Source organism: Euwallacea fornicatus, chromosome 6 (assembly GCF_040115645.1).
Source record: "Euwallacea fornicatus isolate EFF26 chromosome 6, ASM4011564v1, whole genome shotgun sequence".
NCBI classification, from domain to species: domain Eukaryota; kingdom Metazoa; phylum Arthropoda; class Insecta; order Coleoptera; family Curculionidae; genus Euwallacea; species Euwallacea fornicatus.
In genome coordinates, this window is record NC_089546.1 from 3,615,947 (window position 1) to 3,638,004 (window position 22,058).

Genomic DNA, 22,058 nt, shown 5'->3' on the forward strand with positions numbered 1-22,058 from the left:
AATGGCTACGTTATAAATATTTTGTTGCTATTTTAGCTTTCATATCCTGCAATTTCAGTGTAGGACTCATGCAATTTCAAGAATAACATGTCTCATAAGAAGGGTACTAAACTCTTTGAAATACATTTTTTTACAATGACGAAGTTTTTCCTTTTTCGTAAACTTTGTTACGAAAATATGTGTGTGTCGGTTTTGAATTTTTTTAAAGCTATTTAAACTTAATTTGTGTACGGTATTTTGCCGCTTTCCAATATATAATCTGATTTCCAAAAGGCAATAAATCTAACACACATGTGCGTGTAGGAAAAATATTTTATAGGACGTTTTAATTCGAGGCTTACCATTGTGATCTCGAAACTCGTAAACAATACGATTTGCTTTAAATAAGTGCAAAGTTGTGCGCTTCGATGGTTGTCCAGTTTCAATTTTAAAAATTTCAAATACTGACGCTCGTATTCGGAAAAATTCGAAACTGTGATGTTTCTAGTTATTTTTTTTTTCAAGTAACGATTTTGCCTGAAGATAACCACTTCCAGCCAGAACGGCGTAATTTGAATGTACATCACATACGATATATTTTAGAACGTCAAAACCAAAAATTTATGTGATAGAAAATGCAGGTCCGTATTCGACAAAAATATTCTGATGTGGGCCCTGGAGAAGCGTAATTGGATTTGGAAAATGGTATTAGCACGTTAAGGTTGTCCCAAGAGTGCCTTTAAAAGATAATCCCGGTAAAATGTAAAATGCACGTGTGTTACCTTTATCATTCTCTACAGGTTTAATTATGTTAGTATGCGATAATATATTGCGACACACACGTGCCAATGCCAAGTACCCGCACTATGTGTACGGCAAAGTCACTTTACTGCCTTTTCGCAGTATAAAACTATTTCATACAACATTTTGCTCATGTCGATAAGTTCCTTAGAACTTTTGCCTTCTATTTGGCATAAAACGATTTCTACGAAATATACTCTAGTTTTCAATACGTGTTTCATACGATCTTCAGATATTCATGATTTATTTAATGAAACAAACTTTCATTGTCAAGGGCTGTTAGGAGTTGCCTCATGCTGCTTCGTTAATTCTTTATTATTATAGTTACATTAAATTAAACCTTAGAATTGGCTCTATTTCTGGCATTTTCTCGTTAGCAATCCCTCGTAAATTGTGAATTTTCAAGCTTAACTTTATTTGAATGCATCTTAAAATGCATAATATTGCATCAGAAAGAAGTTTAGATATACGCAAAATGTCCGAGACTTTTCGACAATTTTGTCGCGGAACTCACACTGCCAATTTCCATATCAACAAGGAAACAATTAACATGATAAAAGCCTTAAGTTGCAATTTGTCCTTTTCCCCATCTAACTTTTCTCTTAATTCCGAAGTTTCCTTACATTTTTACAATGGGAGTTCCCCTAAACCAGACGGCAATTTGTCAACCCCAGAAATCTGATCGAACCCCGCCCGCCACAGACACACATTTAGCGCTTTATTGTGGAACTAATGGTTCAACAAATAGGGTGGTGTAACACCAAAAGACAGGGTTACACCCCTTAGTAGTCGTAAATTTAAATTATTACCCCTCCGAAGAGATGCAACTCGAATAGTGATTAATTTTTTTTTTATCTTGGAGATGAAATCCGAGGCTAATTTACTAATGGAAGATAAATTTTCGGCTTAAGTTTTTTGTTTCTGTCATAAACATAGATAACCGCATTAATCTAAAGATACGGGAAGGAAGGTATCCGTGAAAAATGTATAATACACACTCAAAGAAAGTATTCCCTTGTTTCTTGTGTGCTCCCTCAGCATATTTCTCATTTTTCAACCCCTCGCATCATATTTATTGAAGATATCTTTCCCCAGGAGAAGGGATTTCGTATGCCATCTTAGTAAGAAAGTCGCATTTATGTCCTAGACCAACAAAAGCTTCACTGAAATCTAATTAAGGGATTGATTTATACTGTTATTCTTCACTGGATTTCTTGCAGTTTTTTTAGCCCTCCAATTTTTTTTTCCTGTCTCTTACAAATGTATTTTTGATCAGCCAATAAGCCACTGCTAGTGGCAAGACTAAGGAAACTAAGCCTCAAGAGTCTCTTAATTAAAAATTGGCTTAATGGTATTGCCTTCAGTGAAGGATTATTAAAATCGATGTGTCTATTAGAAAAGCAATTTTCGATCGCAAACCGAGTACGTAACAAGTAGAAATAGCGAAAAGACAAACTAAATTCCTGGAAAGTGGCGAGTCGATGGCCGTTTTGCAGCTACAAAGTTTCTATTAAAGTTTAACTTTCGCGTTGCCGAGTTCTGGAACTAATTTCACTACTTTGCGCTCAGAATGTTCTTAATATTAATGGTTTGAAATATGACGATGACTACGAGGAGGACCTCTTTTACCAGATAATGTTAATAATTCAGGAAAAATCCGAGGCAACTTCCTTAAAGTAGAGACGGTTTCCAGGCAATCAGTTACAGAGTCGGCCACGTGTAACACGCCACGTGTTGTGTTCTTTGTTAAATATGTAGGTGTTCCTTGGTAATGTATTTAAAACATGTCCAGCCTCAGAGGGCAAATTGAAATTTAGCTTTAGATTCCTCATTGACGGCTTGACATAAATTCGTTTTGGACAAGTCATCAGTAGAAGTACAATCTAAAGTACATGAGGAGCGAAATTGAAATAAATAACATTACGCAACACGGGGTGTGTCATTAGCTATTTTCCCCGCGTGTAATTTCTTTATTTTTGACATTGGGAAAAAACCCCTTTTCGTTTTAGAAGTGAAATTTTAAAATAGCTTTGTTCCTCTCACACATGACATAAAATTCATTATTTTAAATAGAACCTCCCAATTTCTTTGGCTTTTTTTTATTCATCGTTCTCGAATTTCGGAATCGGCGTTCTGGGGCTTAGAGAGCGCCTAAGAAGGTAGATTTTGATGTATCTAAATTTGGGGAAGTCTTCAGGATTTAAAAACTACAACTTTTATTAACATAACGCTGTCCCTAAAGCCAGCCGTCTTTACGTCCCTGAGGATTTTCCTCTTTTGTGCGGCAATTCTAAACGTTGATAATGACGTCATGTATGACGTTATTAAATTGTTGTATTTGATAAAAAAAAAAAACTGCCATGATTCGAAAACTTTTATAATTAATTTTTGTACTTGCCAAAGGGTCTCGCAGTATCGTTTATTCCCAAAAAGAGAAACAAGGTATCCTTAAAATTTATTATGAATTTGATTAAAAAAAAACTAAAAAGAAGTATTAGGATATATCGTGAGAGATTTTCTGGTCATTCTAGTCCTAAATTTTTGAATTCAGCACACGATGTCGTCGAGGAAGTTGGGACATTCCTTTTAAAATGAAAACGTAGCTCGTTAGGTCCTCTCTTAGCCCTAATAGGATAATTCTGCAACTGGCAGGAATTAGGAAACAACATCGATTTCCGTGAAATCCTGCTCCTGTCATAATTTTCGTACTTTGCGGAATAGCTTGAAACCGGTAAATTTTAAAAATAAGAAATCTTACGTAAACCGGCTTCAAAAACATAGCGGGAAATCCAAAAATTGCCAAAAAATTGTGAAGTGCCATTTAAAATAAAGTAGTTTGTGTTACGTGCGGTAGAGGGCAACGAGGCCATTTTAAAGTTCTACTGCTGAAATGAAGGAGGTCCCCGTGTGATCCATATATCTAATGTCAAAAATAATAAAAAGGATAGATGGGTAGTAGATTGTTCGTGCGACACTCTGTATACATTCGGTAACATGTATGTTGCAAATTTAACTAGTCTTCGCTAAACTTAGGAAAATGCAAAAAAAACATACGCCATTAAGCTACAGAGAAAGTCCCAATTATTAAAATAGATTATTACGCCAAAGGGGAAATCCCTATTATTGAAATAAGAGACGGTATTTCCCCATCGCTAAGCAGCAGACTGGATGACCTATTTAGAAATTTCTCCTAAGTTCATAATTGTAAAGAGCTGAAATTCTCTAACCCTTTAAGGCTCAATAATATCTAGCCATCTTCCAAAATTCAATTCAATCCATCAATAGGGTGAAATTTAATTTAAAAAATGAACAAATTTCAGATTTCATACCGTCAAGCTATAAAAGCTCTGCTTTTTGGGCGAATAACAACATTTTTTAGTCGCCTTTCAGACCTATCGTATTTTGAGGAGGATTTGATAAAACTTCCCGAGAACACCCACTCGTGAGAAATGATTTTTCAAGTTAGTTCTTTTATAAGGCGACATTATAGTTTTCAAAGTCTGTAGAAGGGACACCCACCTCTTCTAAGTCCGCCAGTTACAGGAAAAATATTCATGAGAAGTTACTGCCAGGGCTTTTAGTAGTTAATTGAATATTAATGTAATTTCCTACACATGTAAATGCGTCTAAAGTGTAACCCTAAGTGAAAGTTATGAGTATTCTAGCAGTCTATCCAGAACTCCTATTCTATCATAAAAATTACGTAATATTAAGGATACGATTTTCTACTAAGTACGTTTAAGGCTCACCCGAATCGTCAAGCTTTCAGAGACAGAAAGACTTTCAACTCTACTTCTGGATGTCTTAGTGCTACATCCAAGGCAAAGAAAGAGACAATCCACCTGTAAAAAAACTTTGCAATGTACTTCCGAACGTATTAGTGCTCCATCCAGGACAAATAAAAGGGCAATACAGGTTAGACTTTCGCTTAATTTAAGTAGTATTAATTAATTGTAATTTTGTTTCTGATTTTATTCTGTGTTATGTGATTCGTTTTGGGGTCGAAACTAAAACAGTTTTCAAGTTTCCTAGGTTAATTTGTAAAGTTAAAGGACTCTTAAGGAGCATCCTAAAAAGGAATCAAAGGATTTTTAAAACAACTAGGTGGTACCTGTCGGTGATAATTTACAAAGAAGGATATTTTCCTTTATCAAATAAATTAGCTCAGCTATTGGTCCAAACTGTTAATTTTTTAATTAAAAATGGATAATGAGGAGTTGTCTGATATCAGGCAGGTTTTTGCCGAATTATTGGAGATGAAAGTGGTGAGTACTCAGCTCATGTGGATGTGAGGGTAGATGCCGCAGTCAAGGCACAAACGGGAGTAATTCAGAAGGCGTCGGCCCAACGCTTACGGCAACTCAACCCGCTGCACTACTATACATAAAGTATATGAAAACATTTTAGTAATGGAAATGGCAGTTCAAAATTAGGCACTTAACATTTACTAGACACTTAGACCCCACTAAACAACTTAGAAACGTGCTTCTTTCATCTAATAAAACTTCTCGACGCAACTATGTGGTAAATTGCACATATGCGTGTAGTAGATTAAGTTTACAGCACGCTCCTGGGAAATAGTTATTTACATATTAGTTGGAAAAAATGCTGCTTTGCCACACTCTGATTACAGTTCACAACTAGGATGGGCAGAATGATGTGAAGAAAAATTCGGTCAGCCCTCCAATATGGTACCCACGTGTGTGTGGTAATATTTTTGCCTTCTTAAAGTCCAATTAAGCGTTACCGCCCGGTACAGTCTTTAGATGGCAAAGGTGCGAAGATAGACATTATGATACACATAAGTGTATAAGTTGGCGTTTAAAGTCGCAAAGCACGTGTGTCCTTTGCGTGGTGCAAGGACATTAAAGGTCCTTATACACAGCTGTAACCAAATATTTTCCATTACAAGTGCCGCGAATCATAACTAATTGACGCATTTATGCGTCGAAAATGTTTATGAATTCGCAAAATTTTTAGACTTATTGGAATTAAAGAGTCTATAATATTGTTTCCCTAGTAAATACAAATGCACAATGAAGACCGTTTAAATGCACGCTAGCATACGCAAGAAATATTTTTCCCCACGAACGAAAGTAGCTGTAACGGACATAGTCGAAACAAATATTAACACACATGTGTGTTAGGAAGAACGAAGAAATGATGGGCATAACTCGTTGAACTACGCAGGTATAATTATTTTTTATAATCGTCTATTGTGTTAATTAATTAGGTAGCAAACGGTGAAGTGAATCCGCTAGATGCTACGTATCTCTAAAAGGGCAAAAAAATGCTAATTGCACTAACAATATTCAACAAAATATCGAGTATTGTCCTAGGCGTTGTCTTGTCGCCCATTGTGCAATAGATGCAGATCTTGATTGATGAAGTTCAAATAGTGACGAAATCCGCTGCAATTACCCGGGTGCTCGTCGATTAAATATTTTTTATTCGTTTTGTATTGGTCCACTGCCATCAGAAAAATAGTGCACATAAATTACAAGAACGATTCTTAACACACCTTTGGTGATTGGCTTGTCACCAGCTGTCGTGAGCCACGTTTCACGCTCGTGCGCTAAGAGCCACTCTATCGTCATGTGAACAACTATAACTGGCTCATTTCAATGGCTATAACTGGCATTGTCTGGCTTCGTCTTGCGTGCCGTAAAGCCACTTTACTGAACACGTGAAGGAAGAATGATGTCGTCGTCACCAAAATATGATATTAGGTAGTAGACTTTGTTGACAGCAACGAGAATCGTAGAGAATAGATATAAACCGGTTTGGAACTTGTTTTCTCTGCATAAAACTTATTGTAATATTTGGCTTCCGACGCTGATCGTTTTAATAATAACAGAGTTAATTCCAGAGTTCTTTTAATTAAAACGGGTAGAATCTTATAAAGATTGGCTGAACCCAAAGTTACGAGAATTAATTGCATAATATTCGACGGCAGTTTTAAAGGCGATCTCCCTGAACTTGTGAATTTAAACTTTGTTCGACCGTTTAACTATAAATTTGGTACGAATTTGATTGCTTCGGAGACAAATATGAACGAACTTTCGGATGTTTTGAAAGCGAACCGTGTACCTTCAAATCGCGACGGAATAAGTGGCATAACTTGCAATCCAATGCATTAACGAACATTCGGAAACGGTCGTTTGGAAATCTCGAACTTTCGTCCGCGTCGTACGGGCTCAGTTTGCCACATTTCCTATACTTCAAAAAACTTTTTCTGCAGGTCTTCACGAGGCCTTCGAACACCTTTAGCAGTTCTCGCCCGAGCTAATTCATTTAAAGTTTGCGGCGGTATCGACGACGTATAATCCGCATATCTGAGCCTGCACATTGAATATTTCTGCTAAATAAAACATTGCACCTGACCTTTGTCTTGTGCAATTTATGAAAATAGAACATATATTTATAGACCCTTAAATCCGGCATAAATAACATTCTCACTTTTAAGCTTGCATGTGATAAAAGCAAATTAACAACTCATAAGTCATTCATGCCAGATTCTCGAAATACGTATGTTAATTATTACTCACGTAGTAGTATACGAAATGAATTCTCTCTTTGAGGGGGAAATTCCAAACACGTAGTAGACGTGCCGGAGGATTTAAATACAATTAAGTTTATTCTGCGTAGGAATAATTAAGATTTAATGTCACAGACTATCGCGCATTAAAAGTGTTTTCTTAGGTGCATAGAATTCAAGCAAATGTTTAGCATTTTTATAGGGAGAACTTCAGCTTGCACTAGAATTGGCGAAATTAGTCCAAATTAGCTGGCGGGAATCGCAAATCTTGTTAGGCAACGCGGTTTGAAGGCATTAAACAATATCCCCGGAATTTTCCCGTTTTAATAAGGGGATTCCATTCTGTGCTTAATTGTGAGCTGGAAGAATGGAAAAGTTACGTAAAGTTTCCATCCGCTTTTAGCATCACAAAAGATTATGTTATTTCCGTAAACTTAACTCGGCTTGGGACTAACTTTCACGTCTTATTGAATTCATTGTAAAGAATTCGCAATAAAACAATGGACCTAAATGAGGATTTTTAATCCGTTTCTTTCGTGGAGGAAGGCCACACTGAGCGAATCGAAAAACGAGCCCTTAACAAATGCACCCTTAAAGTGGTGCTGGCACAACCCCATGTCGCAGCATACATCTGTTAGACTGAATGTGTAACTTCTAGGTAATTTGCATATGAAACCGAATTAATATTAATAGGATGTTCGTCCTCTGGGCGTAATAAGTTAGAATTAAGGGGGGTTGTGGCAAAATTTGCATTTTTTAGATTGGATTACTTATGTGCGACAGTTTAAACGGGACGTAAATTTTGTTAGATTCACTTGACGAGTAAGCTAATTTCAAACAAATACGGCACAATGCGTAGAGATTTTAGTGAAAATGAAAATACTTAACGAGGGTAAAGATAGATTCATTTTGGAAAATGATGCTGCAGTTATTTTCTTAACGAATGCAGAAATGCTTACCTTACTGCACGCTGACTGCGGCTGTAGCAATCAAATGCAGTTTATTCGTACAGAAAAGAAAAACGAAAATTCCATATTCAAGGCTAATCCGAACGGAATAGAACTACTTGTTGGAAGTTTCGAAGTCTTTAGATCTAATAGAAATTTCGCAGGTGGTTAGTTAAGGTCGCTTTCCTCGATTCCCATTCTTAGATATGCTAATCATCGATTTGAGAATGAAGATGTGCAGCGTGTCCGGTAAAGTCATGCCCTAAATTCTAGGGGGTGATAAAGAAGGCGAAAATAATGCTAGTAGTTCATATAAAAAGAAATCCTAGGGGCTTTCGTTCCCAAGTTCTCTGGCTTCAAAATAAGAAGTTCAAAAACGTATTTTAACTATAACTGTTAATCAATTATCATGGTAAAATGAGAGACTGAAAGTAAGGCGGGTTAAGTGAATAATAGTTCTGCTTATTTTCATTAAAAAAAAATGTTTCATATGTTTTCCATATACAGGGGACGTCAAAATTTCTTGCTTGGATTAATTTATTTTTTCAGTAAGTTGTCGACAACAGTATTTTTTAATCGCATGATGTTTTCATAATTTTCCAACAAAAAAAGGTACATCTTGCTTTAATCGATATGTTGCACCGTTTTTGAGAAATTTGCATTTTATTATCGACATGCACCACACATGCCAACAATTTGAAATCAAATGAAATAGCAGTTTATTATAAAAAGTGGTATGCAGTACAGCTAAAGTTATTAAAATTATTAATCTTAACATCCAGCGTTATCAACATAAGTTATTTTAATATCATAGAGTTTAGCAATGAGGAGTATGCAGATATGCATCCAATATTCGGACTTGATGAAGGCAATTCTGTGGAAGCTGCTGTGTTGCAGTTTAAGCTGCTCACATTAAACGTTATTGATAAATTTAGCTGTAACACATATCATATTTTATTAATAAACTGCTATTTTATTTGATTTAATATTGTTGGCATGTATGGTGAATATTGATGATAAAATTCGATTTTCTCAAAAACAGTACAAGATATTGATTAAAGCAAGGTATATCTTTTTTATTGAAAAAACATGAAAAAATCAAACAAATTGATTTCGTTAACTCATTAAAAATAAATAAGTTTGAATGCTACATTTCGCCTCCCCCGTATAAGAGAAACATATAAAATATTTGTCGACTTATGAAAATGAGCACTACTGTACGTTATTGGAGCCGTCCAACTTTCATTGTCATCATGATAATTGTTTGAAAACTATTAAAAAAAACTTTTTTTAACTTCCTACATTAAAATTAAATAACTTGGTATAGAAGGCCGCTAGTATTTTTTTATGAAGTCCCAGCACGTTTTACCTCTCTCGTATCCCCTGAAATTTAGGACATAAACTTTTCGAATACTGTGTATAATATAAACACCACTTCTCAACCTTTTATAAATATTTTTTTAGTTCAAAAGCAGCATTAAGTAGAATAAAAAAATACTATCTTTTGACGCCTGTTTATTTCTCTAAATGTTGTTTACATCACCGGCGGGACAAAATGGCGGACTTTTTAAAATTGAAACCTGGGTCGATGGACACCACAAATTAAACGTGTTTCAAAATTGAATTTAATGGTGTAATGCATTTTAGAATAAATCGATTAGTTTTCAATATAAATAAAATTTTAAAGATCCAATGGAAATTTATTTTCGTAGCACATGAATAGTTAAAAAAACAAATTTGTTAATAGGAAATACAAACTGACAATGTTATTACTATAATGTATAATAAAAATAAAAGAATCAATAAAATCCTTTAATGAGGCCAGGACCCAACAAAAAAATAACGAGGAAATTATTAAGCCTGAAGAGGGTGTCTGATTGATATAAGGGATTTTTCCTGTCGTTTTCCCTCAGCCAGAACCAACTTCTGGGGATGTCTCGTTATTAAAATGAATGAAAGATGATATTCGCCAACCGTGTAACCAAAGTGCCAGAAACCTTAAAAATTCACTCCACATAGGACAGATGCGCTGCGTCGGCCCTCCTCACATTATTGAGTATCATGGTAAACACTTCAGTAAATTCACACGAACAAATCTCATAGTGGGTGAAAATATTTTAATATAATTCATTAGGTTTTACAAAGTGATTTGGTTCGGACACGCATAGTTGCATGTGGAAATTGAAAACAGTTTTTGCGCTAATTCGTTCATATATGGAGTGGACTGTTATTTGAAATATTTGAATGGAAAGCGTAGTCGTGGTTAGTGGAGTGTTGCTGGGGTTAACACGTGAATTATTGGGATTTTATTTCATTAATTTTACTCAATTGGGAAATATATGAAATTAATTTAATTGTTTGACTAGATTTTGCCTCTTTACACTGGAAGGCTGAGAATCTAAATTACAAGGAAGATTATCCAGGACTGGCAAAAACCTTATGCTATTTATCACTGAAAACGAGGTGATCATTATTTTAAAACATGGGCCGGAGTTTGGGTCGAACCTAAAATGGTAACAGCTGTATTTTATTTTATAGCTCGAAAACCCGGTAATTTCAGTGGAACAGAAAGAAAATGCAGATGTTTTGACATAGGTCAAAAGCGAACACATAGATTTGTGAATTTTTGGACAGACCATACTATTCCGGGTAGGAATAATATCTTTTCGAATTGAACTTCCTCTATGCAAATTGACAAATCTGGTATCTTTTCCTGCCATAGTAACTTCGCACGAATGTTTCACCAAACTTTAATAAACTCATATACGACATAATTGTGACTATCCATTTTACAATGTAAGGTCCAAGTTATATCTTCTTCTTCTCGTATTGTTCCGTTATTATTACGACTGAGGGCGTTCTTTTCCTCGGAAAATACACAGAACAAGGCATATTTCTTGAGAACTTTATCTAAATGGAAAATATTTCAAGGCTTTGTTTTGATATAGTATGTATAATACAGGCCGGATTGTATGAATGCATTATGCTCTTTCAAACTGAAATTTAATTTTCTTGCACTCAAAGATAGGAATGTTAATATGTCGGAGTCGAAATCCACTTCCATTTCAGCTTTGTTCTAAACGATGAATTTTGCATACATTCCATATATCAGCTTCGCTGGACCGCTATTGGTTAATTAGTTTGGATCAAGGTTGAGTGATTCTAATATCCGAAAATTGGTCAATTGTCAACGAGAATTGGTATTCCAGCTTATGTTTAACTATTATTATTTTTAAATATGTATATATTTACTTGAATTTTTCTAACCTGGATAAGCCTACTGAAGTGACTTAACAATTGGTGAACTTCAAGTCATTCCCCTACTTCCTATTGTTGTTGACGTTAATTAGATTAAGTAAATCAATTCAGAAAATTTTATTTGCGAGAATTGAGTTAAAGGTTCGGTTCTCATCTCGTTGCTTGGTAATAACACAGACGTCTTTTTTGCGATTTTTAAATTTCAATTACAACTCATCTGCGATATTGAATTTTAGAATAACCAGGATTCATTAAGAAATATAATTTGGTATTTCTCATTTCCGGAAAGAGAATCGTTCCGTTTTTTACTACCCCGAGGGTTTTGACTTGAGAAACTTCACTTAATCGTTCAATCCCGAAACTTCTCACGGCCTCATTTGTTCCGTATTTTAATTTAATTTGAAGTTATTCACATGAGATAAAGAAAAAAATGAATGGGCCGACCAGCACCTGGTCACATTTACGTTAACAACCACTTGTTTTTTAGTTTTTGACATGTTAAAATCATATTTAGTAATTCGCCACTCTCTAGAATGTACACCATTAAACGTTAGAAAATATTTAGAAAATCTATCACGAGGCATTTTTTTACGAGGAAGGTCAGTTTTGGTCAGCAAATATTTTTTTTGATGTACCACTTTGTGTTCAATAGTTAAATGAAGTGCCAATCATAAATTTTTTGCCTTTTAACCTTTTCTTCTCTTTGTTATTATTTTGGCGTAATTAGTGAAAGAAGAAAAACATCTCAATGCGCACCCTGGATAGCATCCGGCTTGACATCCTATTTCAGGCTCTAATTCGGATAGGGAAAATAATCTCTATTTTGCGTAATTTAACTTCACGAAAACGTGTTTTACTTGCAAGAATATTGGAACCAAATAGATTTTTGAAATATCAAACTTTCAACGGATTTAAACTATCAAAACAATGGATTGTATGGTACCGCAGCATTTGAATTGGATCGAATTTCCTTCTTTTCACCCCATTTTCTGATTTTTTAGAACTGGTCATTGAATCTTGAGAAGCGTTCACATCTCGCCTCATTTGCATACATGCAGGTATCTGTAAGATCATATTACGTCATATAACGAGCGTAACGTTGAAGAACGGAATAATTTAATTTTACGAAATATTCCTTTTGTTTGAAATTAGATGAAGAAGACAGGAAATTTACAAGATACATTTTTTTCCCTCTTAAACGCCCACGTACGGAAATATTTCCAATATTAAATCGCTTTCAGCCAACAATCTGCTTGCCATATTAACTGGGCAATCTAGATAAATAATAAAAAGTATCTGAAAAGCTCTAAGAGCACTGAAAATTCTGTTATCAATAATATAGCAGATAAGTCCTTTCTTTCATCTCCAGCATCGTTACCTGCAATCAGGGACAGAAAAATCGTAGAAAATCAAATTTAACGAAGTCGAAGCGAAATGCGCTCAATACTGTTATTACTCAAAGGTAAAAAAAAGAATTAAAGATATAAACCACACATACAAGCTGTTCCGAATAAAAATTCACTCTACAGGGATATCGTAAAGGATAAGAGATAGGAAGGTGATTAAATTAGAGGAGTTTCGCCTTTCTGTGTTCTGCAACACCATGTTTTTAAATTTAAAAAATTCCAAATGGATCTAAAGTTATTTGAGGGAAACCGATTTTTCACTATTGCTTCTTACTGTTTTCTGATTTTATTTCAAAATATGTGTTACAATAAATTTGAGATTCTCAGTTTATCTTTTTATCGTCTACAAGATGGCGTTATTACATTTTCGATCCGCCATTCATTCGCAATTCTTCAATTTCGGAAACGCGATTTTGCAAAACGCAGAATGACGCGACTCTTCTCTAACTCAACCACCTCCCCCTATTTCATGGTTTACGAAATCCCTATAGACTTCATTCTCATCCGAGACAGATTGTGTATAATGTGAAAAACAAAGTTATGAAAAAACCTAAAAATCTGCACACTCTATTAATTAGGAATTGCATGTGCTCGACTTTGAGAAAATTAATATGTCAATAAGATTAGGAACTAACGGGGCAATATTTCAATTTTGATACTTTCTTGATTATGTTATCCAAGAATACAATGGGGCTAACTAAATCATATCAGAAAATTATACAGAATGATGAGATCCTATACATCAGCTCGTTCCAAAATATCTTCGAGCTCAATCTCTTTAGAAGAATAATTCTTACGAGTCTCGAGGGTCCCTGCAGACTACAAACTTTTTGTCGGCTGACGGTTTAGTCGGTGACGTAAATTGTAAAAAGTCATACGTGAATGCGCATATTTAAGCAATTTATCACCGTGCTATAATGATCATTCACTGTGATCCGACTAAACCGTCCGCCGTCTGTGTAGTCAGGCGTCTGCGGGAACCTCGAGCCTCTAAGACCGAAGTTGAAATGGCGCCAACGCCACTATTATCGAGTAGAGGAAAATCAACTCCTATTTACCTTCAAATCTAATAAAGTTGCCAGTTAAAGTTGTTTATTCCACAGTAACATGACGGTTTATTCACTTAAGGTTATCACGACATCAGGGCTGCTTGAAATTGCCATGATTTATGCAATGTGCCGTTATTTTTTCCCTTCACAAGGGTTTAGACTTAACTGGCTCTAACCTGAACTAAAATACTTCGATTGCTCTATCATCGTGACGGTGTCCTAGAAAAATTATTTCAAAGGAGTCTGATCTCGCATTCACTTTGATTTATGACCGACACGACTAGGATTAATTTACCTCAATCGGATTATTCCGGCTCAATCCTGCGCTACATAACTTCATATTTGTCTCACAATAGAGTTTAAGATTATCCATTTGACCTAAAATACACTGAGTTTTACATCCAGGATCAGTTCCTTCTCTCAGAATCCAATTAGATAAGAATTGAGACACATTACCTCTAAGTAGGATAGAATTATAAACAGTTCCACTTCGCAGTAGCCTGATCTCGAATAACTAATTTAAAGCACGAATACGTATAAATTCAAAATTACGCAAAGGGCAAGACATTTAGTTTCTTTTGGTAAAAGTCTAAGAGGAAAGTATAACTTGTCTGTTTTTGACTTTAAATAAATTTCTACCTCCATCCAAAAAGGATATACCTAATGCTTTTCGCAATGTCGCTTTGGTAGATAAGCGACTAAAGTTGAAGAATCGTTGAGATGATTTTCTTTTTTCTTGCAATCTTCTTCTTTTATGTCGCAAATTTCATATCAAATGCATGACAATTCTGCACAAATACACCGAATAACCTGTCCCTAATAAATTTCCCTCCACATAGAAAGAAACTCCATATAGTCTTCAAAGGATCAATAAACCTGTCACGTATTTCCAATGCAACTTCAAAGTTATATTGCACGGACGACTGACAGTTACGAGTTGTACCTCGAACACAAAAGAACAGGGAACAGGATCGCAGTCATTTATACAGGGTTTCTCTATTGCCGACCAGATGCAATAAGATTTTTTTGGGGCAAATTTGCTACATTGCCATTCTCGTCATATAACGACTGCACGATCTGGTATGGGGCTTCCTTTTATTATTCAGGACGGAATATGGTATTGAACGGACAAAAATCGGAAATTCCGCACAAAAGATATACTGCCACTATTTTTTTAAAGTAGAGTTAAAAAAAATCTTTTTGCTTAAAACGAGACTTTATTAAATTTAAATGAGAATTTTCCGATGTGTGGAAATCTAATATGAGTCGCTATAAAGGCTCGCCCACGCAGAATTAATTTTCAGTTTGAACTTTGTTGAACTGTGTTCCTTGAAATTAAAATATGCCCCAGAAGCGGAAAGTAAAACTTTCAAAAAGTGTAATTTTTTACACGTTTCTAGACGACTAGAGCGAGAAAACTACGCTCTTAATATTAGAAATACAACATTCACGTCGAAGAATTTTTCAAAATATATTGAAATGACAAATATTGCTCCTGATTGTCTTTATACGAACAGGTCTTTAGGAGTGTCAAAACCATTGATACTTTAGGAGCGGACGGAATGAAATTTACATCATTTCATATCCAGACGAAAACCTCATAGCATCTATCTGATTTCAATTTACATTTCCCCAAAATATAATACAAAAGCAGAATGAATGTGCACTTCTTAGTATTGTCAACGTTTATTATCCCCCGTTAATACCAAACATGGCCTATACAGATTTGCTCTATACGATGACAGCAACATTTCATTCATCACTCAAATCATCACCATCATTGGAGCCGAATAACTCTTAACGTGCACTTGATTTGAAATGGCTGTCACATACCTGAGGTAAATTGGAAACGGACACCTGAATTAACACTCGACTTGGGCCAATATACGTTGAAAGCCATTAGCTTTCCAACAATCTATGTTGGTGTTCAGTAAAGAGCGTGCTTTTAAATGTGGCATATTCGGCTATCCGGTTTCCATTGCAAAGAACTGTGTTGAGATGGTGACCAATAATAGGAAAAAATTACACGTTAAGAACATAAAAAGTGCTTTGCGTCGTAATATACAGGGTCGTCCAAAATAATATTAACCCCCTCCCCCCTATTCTTTAATCTCAAAAATCAAAAAGCATCACAAGAGTTTTTGAGGGAGAGCAATTTTTATGTAAAATTCAACCCCGAAACATCACCCTCATGCACGTCTAAACAACCATCTAAAAATCTTTAAGTGGCACAAGGAGTCATGCGATGCATCACATTGAAAATATTTTTGTTCTGTTAACAATTGCAGTTTTTATTTTGATGGGCACATAAATCTGGAAGGAAAAAATTATTTTATATAAAAAAGCTGATGTTATACAAAAAACGGTTTTATTTAATGAGCCGCTCAAAATGTCTCTCATCAAGTTGCAAACAATAATAAAGACTATGGCGAAACGCTGTGCTGATATCAGTGAAGAACTTGGGAATTATTAATCGGTATTCTTTTGTTGTTCTCTGGTGCAATTCTTCTAGTGCCTAAAGTTGCGTGGCCTCCACTAGCGATTTTAAATGGTCCTACAGAAAAAAGTTTAAAGGAGTTAGATCTGGTGATGTGGATGGCCATTCGGCACGACCGTTGCTAGCAACCCAACGTCCAGTTCCAGTCGTACATGTGAAATCTGAAAGTCGCTGCGCAGGCGCAGCCACGGAGTAGTGTCATACACAGTCATGTTGAAAATTTCATTCATTTACTATTAAATTATGATGATTTCCTAAAATGTCTATATTTCTATCTAACATAGAATAAATCGTGTCTTTGTGTGGAAGTGACTTTTTTAATTATAAGAATTTCTTGAGCATTGTTCTTTTTGGCGTAGTGGATGTGAATGACCGATTTTTACATTATCGTGTTGATGCACAATGAAGAATGTCGGATGGCGGTGTTTTCGGATATTATTTTAGAAGTTATTAAGACACTGTGAGCTATACCCTCTAGAATCTAGAACTTTTCCAGGACCAAGTAAATTAGTGGCTCATGTATTTTTAGGCGATGATACCTTTCCATTGTCACCAAATGATTTAAAACCTCATTCTGGTGCACAAGAGAAAGGGGTCTCTCAAAAGAATATTTAATTGGCGCAGCAGAACAAGGAGAATATCAGAAAACATTTTTGGAATTTTATTTTCAGCATTTAAAATATTTAGAAAACCTTTACTTTTAGAACAAGAAACTGGAAAATTTATTGTATTTACTTACAGTTAGCTGTATTTACTTACATAGTTTTTTAAGAAACCGTTCATACAAAAATAGTTCCAATCCCATCGGTACATATGACAGCGAGGACAAAGGTACATATTGACATATTGTAGAGAAATCATGAAGAAACGAAGCTGAAAGTAATTGTTTTATTTCTCATAAAAGAGTGGTAAGGAATGCATCAACAGAGGCAAAAGATGTTAGGCTTCTGAGTTTCTTCCAGTCTTCTTCTTCAAAAGTTTGCTGATTTGTTCATGACACCACTGGGAATTCTTTTTTGGGAAAATAAATATTGAATTACCTAGATAATGAAATTGTTTCGTATATTTATGTAAACAATGTGATCAATAAAAAAATTTTAAAGTCGTTTTTTACTTACCATGCTTTTAGCTTCACCTTTGCACGGACGGATTTGTTTTTGTCTCTCAGAAATAACAATGCGTCACATGCAAACCATTTCGAATAAAAAGTAGTTCCCGCTCTAGACTTTTTCATATCACGATATTTTTTCATTTCCTACTAAATTGAGCTATCAGGTCCCGCGTTTTTCCTTTTTTTTTCTTTAATGGATTGACATTCTATAGCCGAACAAATCTCTTTCCAGGCGTCACTTTTTGACTACATTTATACTTCACATTTTTAGAATCCCAAATACATGGGTACTCTCTGTAAATTGAAATTACATTTAAACAGTTTTCCGCACTCCATTTACACGACATATTTATATACAGACGTTTCTTCAACGTTTCTATTTCAAATAGGAGAAATTTGCAGAACAACGAAAAATGCGCTCAACAAGTTTCAATTTGCAACAGTCGTTCACATCGGACGGAATATTTACAACAGTTTCAGTTTGTTGCACTTTATCCTTTGAACTTTACCGCCAAAAATGGATTAGTGCAACATTTAACAACTTTTGTTGAATGTTGAACAAACATACTACAACACAGCATAACACGGTACAACAAAAGTAAACTTTTTTGTTGACATAAGTTGCAGTTGCATTATGTTGGGGTATGTTGCCTCAGTGTGGACGCGCCTTAACGTCGACAGTCCATCTCTTGTGCACACCAATTTTCCGTACTCTCCTCACTTGTTCCTTTTATTTCCTTCTGTCTTCAATTCTCTTTATGGTGTTTGGACTGACCCGATCTTAAGTCGTTTTGCACCTAAAACTCACTCATTATTTCCACCAGACACCCAAAAACCAATGCAATCAACTTTATTTACGTTTGCAGTCTGTCGGAAGCCAAATCGCCGCCTCTAAGCTGAGATACGGCCTAATATTGCGAAGATATAAATTAAACCAAAATTCAGCTAGTTCGGGGGAACTAAGTTAACGAAAACCGCATTCTCATGTTTAGGGTCGAACAATTCGAGCATAAAGATCGCAGCTTGAGCATTTGCCCCTTACTTGGCTACATTTTGCGTTAATTTGTTTTGCATTTCGGTCTCGAATATTAGTCAACGATTATTATCGCTCCGAGATGGTTCTGGATATAAGATTTAGCGGCTGGAAGCGGAATTTCCGAAATTCTCCTTAGTATCAATAACTATGCATATATGTATTGTGGCCCAAGGGCTCAACTGGCGCCTTCAAGGAGATCGTATTTATATTTTCCATTGAGCTTAACAGAAACAAAAGACGAAAATTTGCCCTGAGTCTCGTGTAACACTCTTGCAGCAACAGTTTCGTAGTTTGTAGTTCGCGAATGCGGTTTACTAAGTTAGTTTCGCAACTAGAATAATTCAGATTGGTTTACGAGATCCGTGCATTAAACTATATTTCGGTAGACATGCTACATCGGCAGCCGAAATTTATGTTGTCTCTGAAGTTGTTCAAGTGCACTTTAGATAACATTAAGTAAGTGCTTTGGTATCAAAACTTAAACAATTTAGCTGAGTGCCTAATTGATGTTGTGTATTTTCTTGAAGCGAATCTACTTTACATTATAATTGTTTTCATTTAATGCGATAAATTTATAGATATCAGTCGCTTGGAACTATTTCATTTATCACCCGTTTCATTTTAGTACGCAAATTCAATTCCGTTACAACAAAGATATTCACTCTGGGAAAGCATTTTTCCGACAATTCTCACTATAGCTTCGTAAAACTAAATATATAAAATTTTATTAAAAAATTCTGCTGATCTAAACAATATTAGAGATTCAAAGCGGGATGTGTTTTGATAGTGCCAATGATGTCAGTATGTTGACAAGGATCCGTCTCTAATATGTTATTGCTTCCGTCCATTCGGAAATGTCCAGTTTTATTGCATCTCATAATTCAAAATTTACACTTGCTCTTCTACGGAGCGTAGATTACCTCCACGTATCCAATTATTTCGATGCTTACACTTTATTCATGAAAAAAAAAGATAATAAGGTACTTCCGTAAGTACCTACTTGAGGAATTTAAAGAAATCCAAAACAGTCTTTCTGTCGGAAAAAAATGCTAGATGGGCACAAAATGGTCCAGGCGTAGCATTGGTTCTTGAATTGAGCAGTTGGTGAGGTACGTGGGAACACAACTTAACTATAATGCAATAGTGTAAAGCCAGATTTGGATTATCAAGTTATCAGGCAGAAATTTCCAGAGTACATGGGATTACGTCTGTTTACTTGCAAAATTCAGTATAGTTTAAGAGTATTATTTTGGGAGTGTAGAGTGTTTGAGCAAAACTTAGTAGCTTAGTTTAGACTAAGTTTAGTAACAGAAAAGCTCAGTCGTATAAATTCATGGCAACAATACACATTGTTCAATTCATAAGGAAAACAGGTACCAGAATCTACACGGTTGAATATAAAAAAATATGTTAAAAATACATTTGTCAGAGTCAGATTCTCGGTGATTTTTTTTAAGTTGGAGACGAAGCTTGGTTTATGTCTTAAATTAATTTTCCCCTAAAACTGTCATTAATATTAATATCACCTCTCCACGATACGAACTCTCAAACTTCTCCGTCAAAATAATTAAACTTCAGGAATCTTGGTAACTGCAACTTTCCCTACCACTCGATAGGACGTGCTGGTGGCTTAATAGGACAATGGTGGTCTAATCAAAATCAGTCTTTTCCGAATTTATGAACAACTATAATGCTATTACATAATTTGAGGGCTGACATAGATTCATTGATAATTTTCCGAAAGAATCAGATTTAGCCCGACATTCAGCAGATTGATTGATGTGGAGCTTTAAATTAATACCTTTAAATTGTGTGATCTACAAAGCGACCGTCAGCAGAAGATGCCCAGATATTTCCCATTTCTAATTTGCCAAATTTAATTGAAGAGGATCGGTCTGTGTTCCTTGTTATAGACGAGCAATGGAAATTTCGAAACTCTCCTACTTCGCAATACTGGCTCTAATCTGACATCTCTGCTTTGCTCATTTTCCGTGCCTCTTTCTTGTTGAAAATATTTAGAGGAAGCCCAATTCCCCTTTAGATGAACTATTAATTGGCTAATGTTGTTCAAATGCATATCTCTGCTGTAATTTATTTTTTGCTAAATCGATAATTTTCTCCATTGAAGAAATTATTCAAATTCTCAAAGAACTACTTTTAGCCCACTGCATTAGAGCCCACATTGAGCAAGTAAACACTGTTTTACTCCGAAAATTACCATTTTAAACCAGAGACCCGTTGTTAAAATATTTTAGGTCCCAGGTAACAATTTTCTAACTGACTGGGTGAAAAGCTCAGGTTTCCTGAATATTTAATCCGGATGTGCATGACACCGTAAATCAGGAAAAACCCAAAAAGTATGTGTATAGAATGCAATTAAACCTTGTCATAAACGTAGGCCGTGGTGGGCTACTTGTGAATATGTATCACAGTTTATTTGGTATATTTTTGTAAATCCTCTTTCACTTTATTATATTTATTTAACATTTTGTCGTCTCAATTAATACTCTCCCTACCAAACGATATTGAATATGAGTCGTTATCCTAATAAGTATAAAATCCGATTATTGATGCGGGAGCACAATTTCGAACGTAATTTTCGACGAAGTTTATGGGATAATCCTCATTAAATTGGTCGCCATTTATTTTTGGATTAAGATTTTTAGAGAGAATATAAGATTTAGCTTCGGATTTCGTTATGTAATGGTTTTATGCTCCATCAAAAGTTCACGATTTAGAGGCCTTGCGACTAATGACTCTCGAGGATTAGTCGTGTCGGTTTTATTTGTGCTTGTGCTACTATTCGTTGAATGCGAATTAATTATGACTTCTTGGATGGGTGGCTTTGAACAGCTTTGGAACGCTGACCATTGGGCGATACTCAGTGATGATTGAGTCATATGAATTCAATATCCTAAGACCGAGTCCAAATAATCTCTATGTAGTAGACCACTTTAGAAATAGAGATGTGTATACTTGTCCGAATAATTAAGCTTGATTTTGAATTTCGTTCCCCTAATCTCAAGCCAAGTTTTATAGTGCTGCCTGTTAGGCTTTAGGACTTAGGCAAGCCTTGTCTTTATTCCTGTAAATGCATCTGTAGCCTAGAGCAGTATCGTGAGCCTCTAAAAGAAACGAGCTTCAGCTTCATTTCCCAGAAGTCCACGTAAGTAACGTTTTCATCCAAGGTACGATAATTTTAAATGAAAGGGCAAACCCGTTATATTAAAGTTTACCATTATCGAGGGAATGGGCAGAAGGAATACTTACGAAACTTTCGATACAAGAGAAGTTCTTCCTAACGAAAACGTAGCTATAGATCAGTAGTCATAACACTTAGAAAAATATTAATGAATGAAGATCGATATCGCTTTTATCTATTTTTAATAATTGTCTTATTAAAAAATATATATTTATAAATAACATACTATTAAAA

At 35.2% G+C, this 22,058-nt stretch overlaps 1 long non-coding RNA gene across 1 annotated transcript; it reads right to left on the bottom strand.

Annotated features, from left to right (window-relative positions):
* Positions 1-16,329: 16,329 nt before the first annotated feature.
* LOC136339665 (uncharacterized) lies at positions 16,330-17,515 on the bottom strand. The gene is made up of 2 exons (XR_010732176.1): positions 17,235-17,515; positions 16,330-16,646 (listed from the first exon to the last, which is right to left on the bottom strand). It is a non-coding gene; the product is annotated as an uncharacterized lncRNA (long non-coding RNA).
* Between the last annotated feature and the right edge of the window lie 4,543 nt (positions 17,516-22,058).